At 38.9% G+C, this 10526-nt stretch overlaps 1 protein-coding gene and 1 pseudogene across 3 annotated transcripts in view; one reads left to right on the top strand and one right to left on the bottom strand.

Moving 5' to 3' along the window:
- The window catches only part of ANKRD12 (ankyrin repeat domain 12), a 105649-nt gene that overhangs the window by 611 nt on the left and 94512 nt on the right, over positions 1-10526 (top strand). The gene's annotated exons all lie outside the window — the stretch shown is intronic.
- Positions 5430-5859, bottom strand: LOC102261190 (annotated as a pseudogene).

The following is a 10526-nucleotide window of genomic DNA, read 5'->3' on the forward strand; positions in this document are numbered from 1 at the left end:
TGGAGACCCCCGCGGCCCCTCCCGGGGCAGCCTCGGAGGCGCCGGGGGTCGGAGGAGAGGGCAGCGAGGGGAGAATTGCCATTTGCATAGTCTCAGGGGAGGGAGCGCGGCCGCGCTGCAGTCCTGTCTCAAATGCCGGTGCGGTCCTGGCCGCAGCGGGCAGTCGGCTCTCCATGGTTTCGCGAGTGTCCCTTGGAAGGATGTTCTAGACCTAGACCTTCAGAGCGCGTCCGGCTCTCGGGGCTTATCTTGAGGTGTAATATGGTGTGACGTATCCCGGGAGATCTCAGAGCGTGGAGCGAACGGTTGTACAAAGAGGGTACCGAAGCCCAGCTGACAGCTGTTTCGGTAATAACAGGAACAGATTCGGATGGGAAGTTCACACTGTCGCACCAGTTGAAGTCGTAGGACACATTTTAAGCAGTGTAGTCATCGAGGCTGTCATTTCCCCTGCTCACCCGCGGCCAGAAGGCGGACGCGGGTGAAATGGGTTGCAGATCCCGTGGTCTGGAACGTTTTGCAATTACTCTCTCTAATCCTGAAGTTGCAATGAATCGGTGTTTTCAATCATGTATTCCTTTTTTTTAATTTTAAAAACGGTTTATGTAAATAAAGTAAGACTCATAAAGTAGCTATTTTTAATGGACTATTAAAAACACATGTTAAAGTAGGCTGTTAAAAAATCTTGGGCACTGATGTGTTTCAGTTTCTTCAATCATACAAAGGCTTTCCTGGAGATTAGCTCAGAACTGGCAGAACATATGTTCTATTGGTGCCAAGTGGCTTAAAAACAAATGAGATAGTGTCGGACTGTATAAGATCAAGTCTCTATATTAACCAATCATGTTGTTGAGCAGAGTCTTTAATTTGGGCTAAACACAAAAACATTTAATGATTTGAAATGTTTCCCCAGGAGATTATAGGCAAAAGTAGAAGTGTTTTACTGCTTAAAGATCTTTTATATTTGACACAAGCACTAACTAAATATCTAAAGATCTGCATACGGTTTGACTAAGGTTAAGCCTAACTGTTCAGAGTGTGTTCTTTTTAGGAACAGGAACGGTGTTAAAATGAAGTAAAACCCAAGTTAAGTTGTATTCATGGAAGGAAAAGTAAAACAAACAAACAAAAAACAGGATGCCCTTAATATCTTAATTTCTATAGTTTCCATGGTTGTTGCTAGAATGGCTTATGAACAAGTAGAGCTGGGAAAGTGGGAATCTCTAGTGTGTGTTCCATAAAGAATAATTGAGGAAGAGTAGAGAGAACAAAAATATTCAGATAAGGAAAAAACTTAGTTGGATATATGTTGTGTGATCTCTGCTTTTCGTTCTTTAATATCAAGAAGGGAGGGCTCTCACCTCCTCTCCCCTCCCCTCCTTTTATGTTACTTTTTTTTAAAAAATGTCACTTTTTTTCTATAGAATTGTTTGAAAATGTGACATTCTTCTGAGGTAGACTGGAGAAATGGCAGTCAGTAGGGATATTTGGAAAACATTGGAAAAGAGGCTTTTCTAAATAATAATAATAAATTTAAATTTCTTAGTTGACTAGCAGTTACATTTTCTTTAAACTGTTCTTAAGTTTTAAGAACATCATTTCAGTCTAAAAAGAGAATGATTAGTGAGATAACTGGTTTTGTTTGTTTGTTTTGTTAATCCGCACCGGAGGATATTTTTCCATTGATTTTTTTAGAGAGAGTGGAAGAGAGAGGGAAAGACAGAGAAACATCAATGTGAGAGAAACACATCTACTGGTTGCCTCCTGCGAGAGCCCTGGGGAGGAGCCTACAACCAAGGTACATGCCTTTGATCATAATCGAACCTGGGACCCTTTGGTCTGCAGGCAGACGCTCTATCCATTGAGCCAAGCCGGCTAGGCCTAGATTATTTTCTTTATATAAACTTGGTGATACTGAAGCAACATCTATCAGATAGGCATGAAGAATTTATACAGTAATTGTAATAGGTTGCCTAAGAGCTAGTGACACTACTTTCTGACTTGGAACTTGTTAAAACTAATTATCAACATCTATTTGTAAAATACCTTACTGTGTAAAGAATACAATCTTGGAGATTTATCCTTAAAACTGGAAGAGACCTCAAATTTTCTAATCTCTTTTTCTCATTTTACAGATGAGAAAATAAAGGCCTAGAAAGGTGAAATGACAACGTCAGCACAACTAGTTAAAACAGTCTGGTTTGGGGCTAGAGGTTTCTTTCTGTGAAGATGCTAATTTGCCTCTTTCTTTAAGAAGTAGCTTTATGGAGTAGTGGAAAGAAATATATATATATGCCAAAGCGACCAGTAGACCGGCCAGTAGCTATGACGCACACTGACCACCAGGGGGCAGACACCCAATGCAGGAGCTGCCGAGCTGCAGTCACTTGGCAGCTGTAGTTCTCGGATGACACACCCAGAACCAGAGAGGAGGGAGACCAATTCTGGGGTGCGTCACCCGAGAACTGCCCTCTTGCAATCCGGGACCCCTCGCGGGATGTCGGAGAGCAGGTTTCAGCCTGATCCTCACAGGCCAGGCCGAGGGACCCCACGAATGCATGAATTCGTGCACCGGGCCTCTAGTTGAAATATAAGTGAGCAGGCCAGGGTTTAAATTATTGATTTGTCACTTCTTAACTGTGGTTTTTGACAAATCACATTAACTTTCAGAACCTTGCCTTCTTAATCTATAAAAATTTTTTCTACATAATTTACAGAGCTGCTGGAAGGAACAAATGTGATTACATATGGACAGCACATTGTATGTTATAAACTTTTTATACATATAAGAAGTGGTGATGCTATTTTTAAAACAAATACAGATCTTACTGTGTAAGAAGGTGTCAAGATCCCTTGGTTTTTGCTTAGCCTTAGCTTTGTTTTCAGCACCTGCTGTTTTATAGATATAACTCCCTGCAGATACCTTTTCTGATCCCCACTTAGTTCTAATCTTAGTAAAGCCACTTATGGAACATTTTAAAAATTGTAGTTGACTTCCTCTGGAGAGAATATAAGATTTCTTCATATAGCATTTGAAAACATTCTCCTATACACTCATGCATACATAATCAGTTTAACAGTGTTTTTTTAAAAAAGTAATAGTGAAAGTATCTTAGTTGCAATGCTGTCTGTTACTAGTTTCCAGATACAGCAATAACAGGAGATAATTTTCCTTTGTAAACTTTGAGTAGTTCATGTTAAGGTTATCTTGTAGAACTAAAATACATTGAAATGTGAAGACAGAGGTTTTGTTTACTGGCTTATGCTGTTAAGTTTAAAGACCTTTTTTTCTAGTGTTTTAAATTGATAATATTAGATACCAATATAGCATATTTTAGTATTGCACAGATTACTTGTAAATTTGAAGCTAAAGTTTACAATAAACAGTTGTTGAGCATCTATATATATAAAAGCCTAAGTGACCGTTCGACCGGTAGCTATGATGCACACTGACAACGAGGGGGCAGATGCTCAATGCCCAGGCATGGAAACATGGAACAGACTGATTAATCTCAGAGGAAAGCAGGAGGACAGGAAGAGATTAACTAAAGATCTTATATGCATACTAGAGGCCCAGTGCATGGATTCATGCACCAGTGGGGTCCCTTGGCCTGGCCTGCAGGGATGGGGCTGAAACCAGCAGTCTGACATCCTCCAAGGGGTCCCGGATTGCAAGAGGGTGCAGGCCAGGCCGAGGGACCACACCGGTGCATGAATCTGTGCACTGGGCCTCTAGTTTAGAATATCTGTGTTCAAAGTTTTAAGTGAAACGTTCAGATAATTTTTATAACAACTTTGTAAAACAGATACTATTATTCTAACATATTGCTGAGGAAAATGAGGCTTTGAACATTTATGTGAGGTGTAGATATTCACAGGCCTAAAAAAGTGACATTTCTGTTGTCCCCATTCTTAATCACTTCTCTGTGTTCTGCCACTAAGAGTCTTAGCTGATTTTGAAAAAGAGGCAGTTTCTTAAATTTGGGACTTAATGAAAAATATTTAGGGACCAGCTATTCTACTTTTTACTTTTGGGTCAAAAAATAAAAAAGAAAAGAAAGATACCTTATTAGAATCATGGAAGATTGGACAGCAAGCCTATGAGATCCTGATATAGTTGTTGGTTGTTGTTGTTGTTTTTAACGCTTTTTATTGATTTCAGAGAGGAAAGAGGGAGAGAGCGATAGAAACATTAATGATGAGAGAGAATCATTGACCAGCTGCCTCTTGCATGCTCCCCCCCCACTGGAGATCGAGCCCACAACCCAGGCATGTGCCCTTGACCGGAATCGAACCCGGAACCCTTCAGTCTTCAGGTTGATTCTCTATCCACTGAGCCAAACTGGCTAGGGCAGTTGTTGGTTCTTTTTATGTGAGCTGTCAGAAGCAAATTATTTTCAATAGCTACAGAAGGACTACAGTTAACATTTCAAGAGGCTATTCTAATAAACTTCACCTTGATATTGATATCATTGACCTAAAGAAACATTTTAATCAGAGTGACTAAAGAAAAAGATAACTCACTAACCTCCTAAATTGTATTGGGGCCATAATTGGGGAGAATATCACAAATATTAGTGATAAATATCTTATTTTTAAGCTACCTTATTGCTTGAAAGAGTGGTGAAAGTTCAGATTGCAGATTGTTCTCCCTCGTACATAGGAGTTTTGTTGACATTCTGACTTTTAAAAATATTTATTTTTAATGATTTCAGAGAGGAAGGGAGAGGGAGAGGGAGATAGAAACATCAATAATGAGAGAGAATCATTGATCGGCTGCCTCCTGCAAGCCTCACACTGGGGATCCCGGGCATGTGCCCTGACCAGGAATCGAACCATGACTTCCTAGTTCATAGGTCGATGCTCAACCACTGAGCCACGGTTGCACCTCCAAGTACATCACACTGTAAAAGGTCAGTGTATATTTATTGATTGGCTAAGAATGTCAGGAGAATGGTCTGACTGACATAAGAGGATGAACTGGAAGTAAGGGAGAAAAGATGGGTAGCAGATGAAAAAGGCAATGATTACTAGAATAAGGGGCTTAATAGAAATGAATTTCCAAAATGGGGAATGATGTAATACCATTTTTTAAAAGAAAATAATTCTAGAAGTATGGAATTCAGTTAGAAGGCAAGATTATTGAAAAGGTTTTTAGGTTTTAAGGTATTAGGTTCCAATGCTAAGTACAAGCAGAAGACACTGCTTGTATGGAACTTAAAATTTAGCAGAAAAAGATAATTATGTAAAACAAGGATCCATAATTAGGGAGAGGTCCTATAAACATTGTAAAGTTATATTGCAAATTCTTTACTAAATATGTGTTCAGGAGAAAGGACCTAATGGCTTTCAGGCTCTGAAACAGGTCTGTCCATAAAAGATTAAGAATCACTAACTTGGAAATTTAAGTTCAGTTGTTTTTTTGATTATCCATGGTTTATTGATAATATTACAGCATAGCAAAAGATTCAAACGGCTCCACATGGTGTTTTGAAATTCATCTCAACTGTAGGCTGAGTGACCTGCAGGTTGGACAGACTGCCAAAGTCCAAGAGCTTCAGCATTTCCTTAGTGTCAGGATCAACTTCAATGATCTCCCGATCCAAGGCTGAGACCTCAGGCACATAGTTGTCTCTCCTCTCCATCTCCTCCTCCTGCAGCTTGATGGAGATGCCTCTCATGGGCCCCCATAGCCTGAGATCTTGTTTTGGAGCTTCTTGCGGGGGATAATGGTGATCTCGAACTTGCACTTGTTGGTGTGGAAGTCGTAGCCCAAGCACGTGTAGTACTTCTCGATGATGACCCCGGCACCTTCTTCACGGTCTTGGTGCGAATGCAACCCATATTGCCGAGTCCCTGGTGGAAAAGCTTAAGTTCAGTTTATTGATGTAGAACTATACCATTCTTAAATAGTCCTAAACTTATGTTTTAGGCATTATTTTTACAGTATATTTCCTTTAATAGATAAAGCTTTTTAATATTGGTACCATCAGTGGGGCTTGTCTATTTTTTCCCCCAATTCATAACATTTGTGTGATTACGACATGTTTTATTTTAAAAGTAAAACCAAAGAATGCACGTATTCTTTCCCAGTGAGGTTGGAGTTTTCACAGTACCACCTTTTTCTTGTTACTTTCTTAACAGCTATTAGAATACAGTGAATTTACTCTGCACTGGTCCCTCATTACCATATTTCTCTTTATTCTTCTCAGCATACTTTGGCAGGGAAACAGTTTATAATTCTAAACTGGTCTGGCCAGAAGAGCTACCGATAATACATACTGCTACCCTCAGCCAGTTTAGAGCATGTTTTCTTTTAAATTCCTTGAAATATGCAGTTATCCTGAATTCGTGTGTGTACTATAGTAAGTAGACTTATGTTGGAAAGTGAGCAGGATACAGAAAAAGTGAAATAGCAGATCAGGGCTTAAACAAATCCTGGTGTGAAGTCATATGGAAGCTTTAATTTTGTCTATAATTTAAGCAGTATTGTTTATAATCTACACGATTGTTGGGTTTGGGTGGGAATAGTATGATATGCAGATTATAAATAACTTAATACTGATATTAGCATTGCTCTGTCATATAGGGGACTGATTTCAGCTACCTATAACTGCAAAAAGAGTTTGGGCATCAATAAAGCTGATTTTCAGGATCACAGACTTATATTTCAAAAGCAGTGATTATGCTTGGCCCATATGGCTCAGTGGTTCAGCATGGACCCAGGAACCAAAAGGTCATAGTTCGTTTCCAGCCTGGGCACATGCCTGGGTTGTGGGCTGGATCCCCAGTAGCAGGTGTGCAGGAGGCAGCCAATCGATATTTCTCTCTCATTCATGTTTCTATTTCTCTATACCTCTCTCTTCCTCTCCTAAAAATCATTAAAAACATTTTTTTAAAAAAGCAGTGATTAAAAAACTATTCTGGTTTTTTATGTTGTGACCTTTATCCTAAATCTCTTCTATTTCCATGTGCCACTATTAAAACTACACCCAATTATGTAAGCAATTAAAAGTCCTTTCCTTTCATTTAAGCCTAAAGTATGTGCCGATCTTTTTTTTTTTTTTTAAAAAAAGAAGTAAAAGGGGGTTAGGGCATTATTTGGGATTAAATTTTGAGTACTTAGAATGGCACCTGAGGTATATGTTGCAAAGATCAGCTGCTTGTCTTTTGAGAGCAGGAGAGGGGGCAAACTTACAATATCAAAAACTTTTTATTTTGAAATATTTCAGATAATTTAAAAGGCACAGAAAATAGCAAAATGAGCACCTGGGTGCCTATCACCAATTAAGAATTAAACATTATAAATTCAGTTGAAGGCCCCTATATACCTTTGGTCCAGTTCCTAACTCCCCCAGGGGAATTTCTATCTCCCTTTCTATGCATAAACTTTTTTCCAACAGTGACTTTTCCCTTTCTCTGTAGACCTGTGTAAACTTGTTTCTTTCTTCAAATTTCACTTCAATGACCTTTTCATTTTAACTCTATTTTATATTTTATATAACAGTAAGAGTGGTCTGACTAGGGGAGTTGAAAATAAGTTATATACATGAGGTAGAAATCTGACTTAAAATCTAGGCAAAGGAAAGTTAGACTTCAATGCTGCATAGTGCAGAACAGAATTGATAAAGTAGATGGGAAAGTAACCTAATGAAATAATTATTTTAGAATTATTAGTCTGGTAGTAGCGTGTGGAACAGTGGGTCTAAAAGGAAGTAGAGAATTGCTAACTCATTTCGACTGACCTTTTCTCCTAATCACTGTTAGTGAGATTTTATTTGGCCTCCAAACACTTTACCATTTTGAAAGGAGAAAGGAGCTGGTGGCAAAGTGCTGAATTACTGGTGTTTCTAATTTTCAGGATTTGGGAGATTATTCCTGTCCCCTTTTAGAATCTGTTGACAGCAAAGTGGAAATGTAATGGCTCTTAGATTTTTTTCAGCTCTAAATGCCGGAGATACAAGTAAAAGTGCCTAACCATTTCTCTGAGTTGTTGCAGCCCTCTACTGGTCTGTTGAAGCTGCACAGTGTAGAACCCAATAGAGCTAGAAGGAGGTCAGTAAACTCAGCAACTTTTTTAGAACTTTAGACAACATTTATGTCAACTGTCCCAATTGGAAATGAGTATTTTATATATTCACCTTAATTCTGGAAGTAAATATAGATACAGATATAGATATTAAATACCCAGGACAAATAGATAATTATAAACACAACTGCCTGTATTACTTTCTTTTTAAAACTCTAAATGTATTGTTAGAATGTGGTCCTTTATGGTCCAGTGTTTGACAGTATAAATAAATATTTTTCCCACTAATCTTTTTTGTTACCATTATCTAATGAAGTAGTGAGAATTAATTTATTAATTTATTGTTATTTTTTAGTCCTCACCTGAGGATATTTTTCCCATTGACTTTTAGAGAGAGTGGAAGAGAGAGAGAGAGAGAGAGAGAGAAATAGTTAGAGAGACACATTGATCAGTTGCCTCTAGTACATGCCCCAACCAGGGATGGAATCTGCAATCTAGGTATGTGCCCTGACTGGGAATCCACCCACAACCTTTTTGGTGCACAGTATGACTCTCCAACCAACCAAGCCCACCCAGCCAGGGCGAGAATTTTATTTAAAAAAAATTTGAGCCCTGGCCAGTTTTACTCAGTTGTTCATTGGACTGAAGGGTCACAGGTTCGATTCCCAGTCAAGGGCACATACCTCAGTTGCAGGTTCAATCCCCGGCCCTCCGTTAGGGCGCCAGCGGGAGGCAACCAATCGATGTGTCTATCTCATGTTGATCTTTCTCTCTCTTCCCACTCTCTCTAAAAATAAATAGAGAAAATATCCTCACTCCTTGGGTAAGAATTTAAAAAAATTTTATGAGGTATTGTTTAGTTATTACTATTAGAAGATAAATTACTATTTGTTATAAATTAAATATAACAAATAAATGTCAATTACTTCTTTTAAATTATTTTCAAAGCGTTTTTACTTCTTGTTGCTGGAGTCAGAAATGTGGGTGTTATTCTAGCCTACTTGCTTATTTACTGTTTCTTTCTAACATACAATATAGTCATTGTACTTTAAGTGGTCTCCTTGTCTCATCTAATTCCTCTTTAGTCTGCCTTCAAAGTTTCAGCAAGAGCATATTTCTATTCGAATTGTTACTACTTTTTTAAAAGCCTTAATTTGTTCCTTTTTTTAATGTTTATATTTTAGAGAGAACGGAAGGGAGAGGGATAGAGAGAGAGAGAAACATCAATGAGAGAAGCATCATCGACTGGCTGCCTTCTGCACACCCACTACTGGGGATCAAGCCCAAAACCCTGGCATGTGTCCTGACCTGGAATCGAACTGGCAACCTCTTGGTTCATGGCTTGACGCTCAGTCACTGAACCACATTGACCAGGCTTAATTTGCTTTTTGTCATAATGTTGAAACAATACAAGATGCTTCATGATGTGACCCTTTGCTACTTTTTTTATGCTACTTTTTTTAGCCTCATTTTCTACTGCACTGTTTTTCAATTTTCGCTGTACCTTCAGTGTGGCCTGCTTTCTTGTGGGTTGTGTGCATTCACATTTGTGCTCATGCTCTTTCCTCTACAGCACCATCTATGTCTGTTCCATCTGTGTCTATCTCCTCATAGTCATCTTTAAGACTCTATTTCAGTATTAACCTCTTCTCTAAATTCCCCACCTATACCCCTATATACAGCACCCAAGTTGGGTGATCCCTTTGTGCTAGTACTTTCATTTCTGCAGCATTTATTATTTCATATGGTAATTAACTTATCTTTTGTTCCTTAAAAACTGTAAATTTCCTTTAGACTAGAATTGTGACTTATTCATCTTTAGTTCTATTGCTTGGCATTTAGTAAATGAATAATTACATGAGGAAATGGGTATGATAGCTAAAGGAAATAACCATAATTGAATAATTTTAACACTAATTCTTTTTTTGCTTATTTCATACTAATATTTAGGAAAAAGAGGAGATAAAGAATTGTAGAATTTTAGGACTGGAATGGACCTCATTTTAAAATGTAGAAACTGAAACCTAAAGAGTTTACTAGAAAAAGTTAGAATAACCCAGGTGTTCTAGTACATTTTTATATTGCTCAATTCCTCCTAATATATTTTGCCTTAGACTTGGCTAAGATTAGTGGGTATTGGTTGTTTATATTTCAAGCATTTGGGCTATCTATATATTACTCTTTTATATCATAGGTTTACCTTTGTGGAATTTTGAAGGTGATACACTCATTTAGCCAAACCAAGTGGACCATTTATAATGTACTAGAGGCCCGGTGCACAAAAATTTGTGCACTCAGGGGAGGGGGGTCCCTCAGCCCGGCCTGTGCCCTCTTGCAGTCTGGGACCCCTCGGCAGATAACGACCTGCTGGCTTAGTCCTGCTCCCGGGTGGCAGAGGGCAGGCCCAATCCCTAGGTGCAGCCCCTGGTCGGGCTCAGAGCAGGGCCGATTGGGGAGTTGGGGCGCCGCCCCCTGTCATGCACAGAGCAGGGCGGAT

The sequence above is a fragment of the Myotis brandtii genome, unplaced genomic scaffold, assembly GCF_000412655.1.
Source record: "Myotis brandtii unplaced genomic scaffold, ASM41265v1 scaffold240, whole genome shotgun sequence".
Lineage (NCBI taxonomy): Eukaryota > Metazoa > Chordata > Mammalia > Chiroptera > Vespertilionidae > Myotis > Myotis brandtii.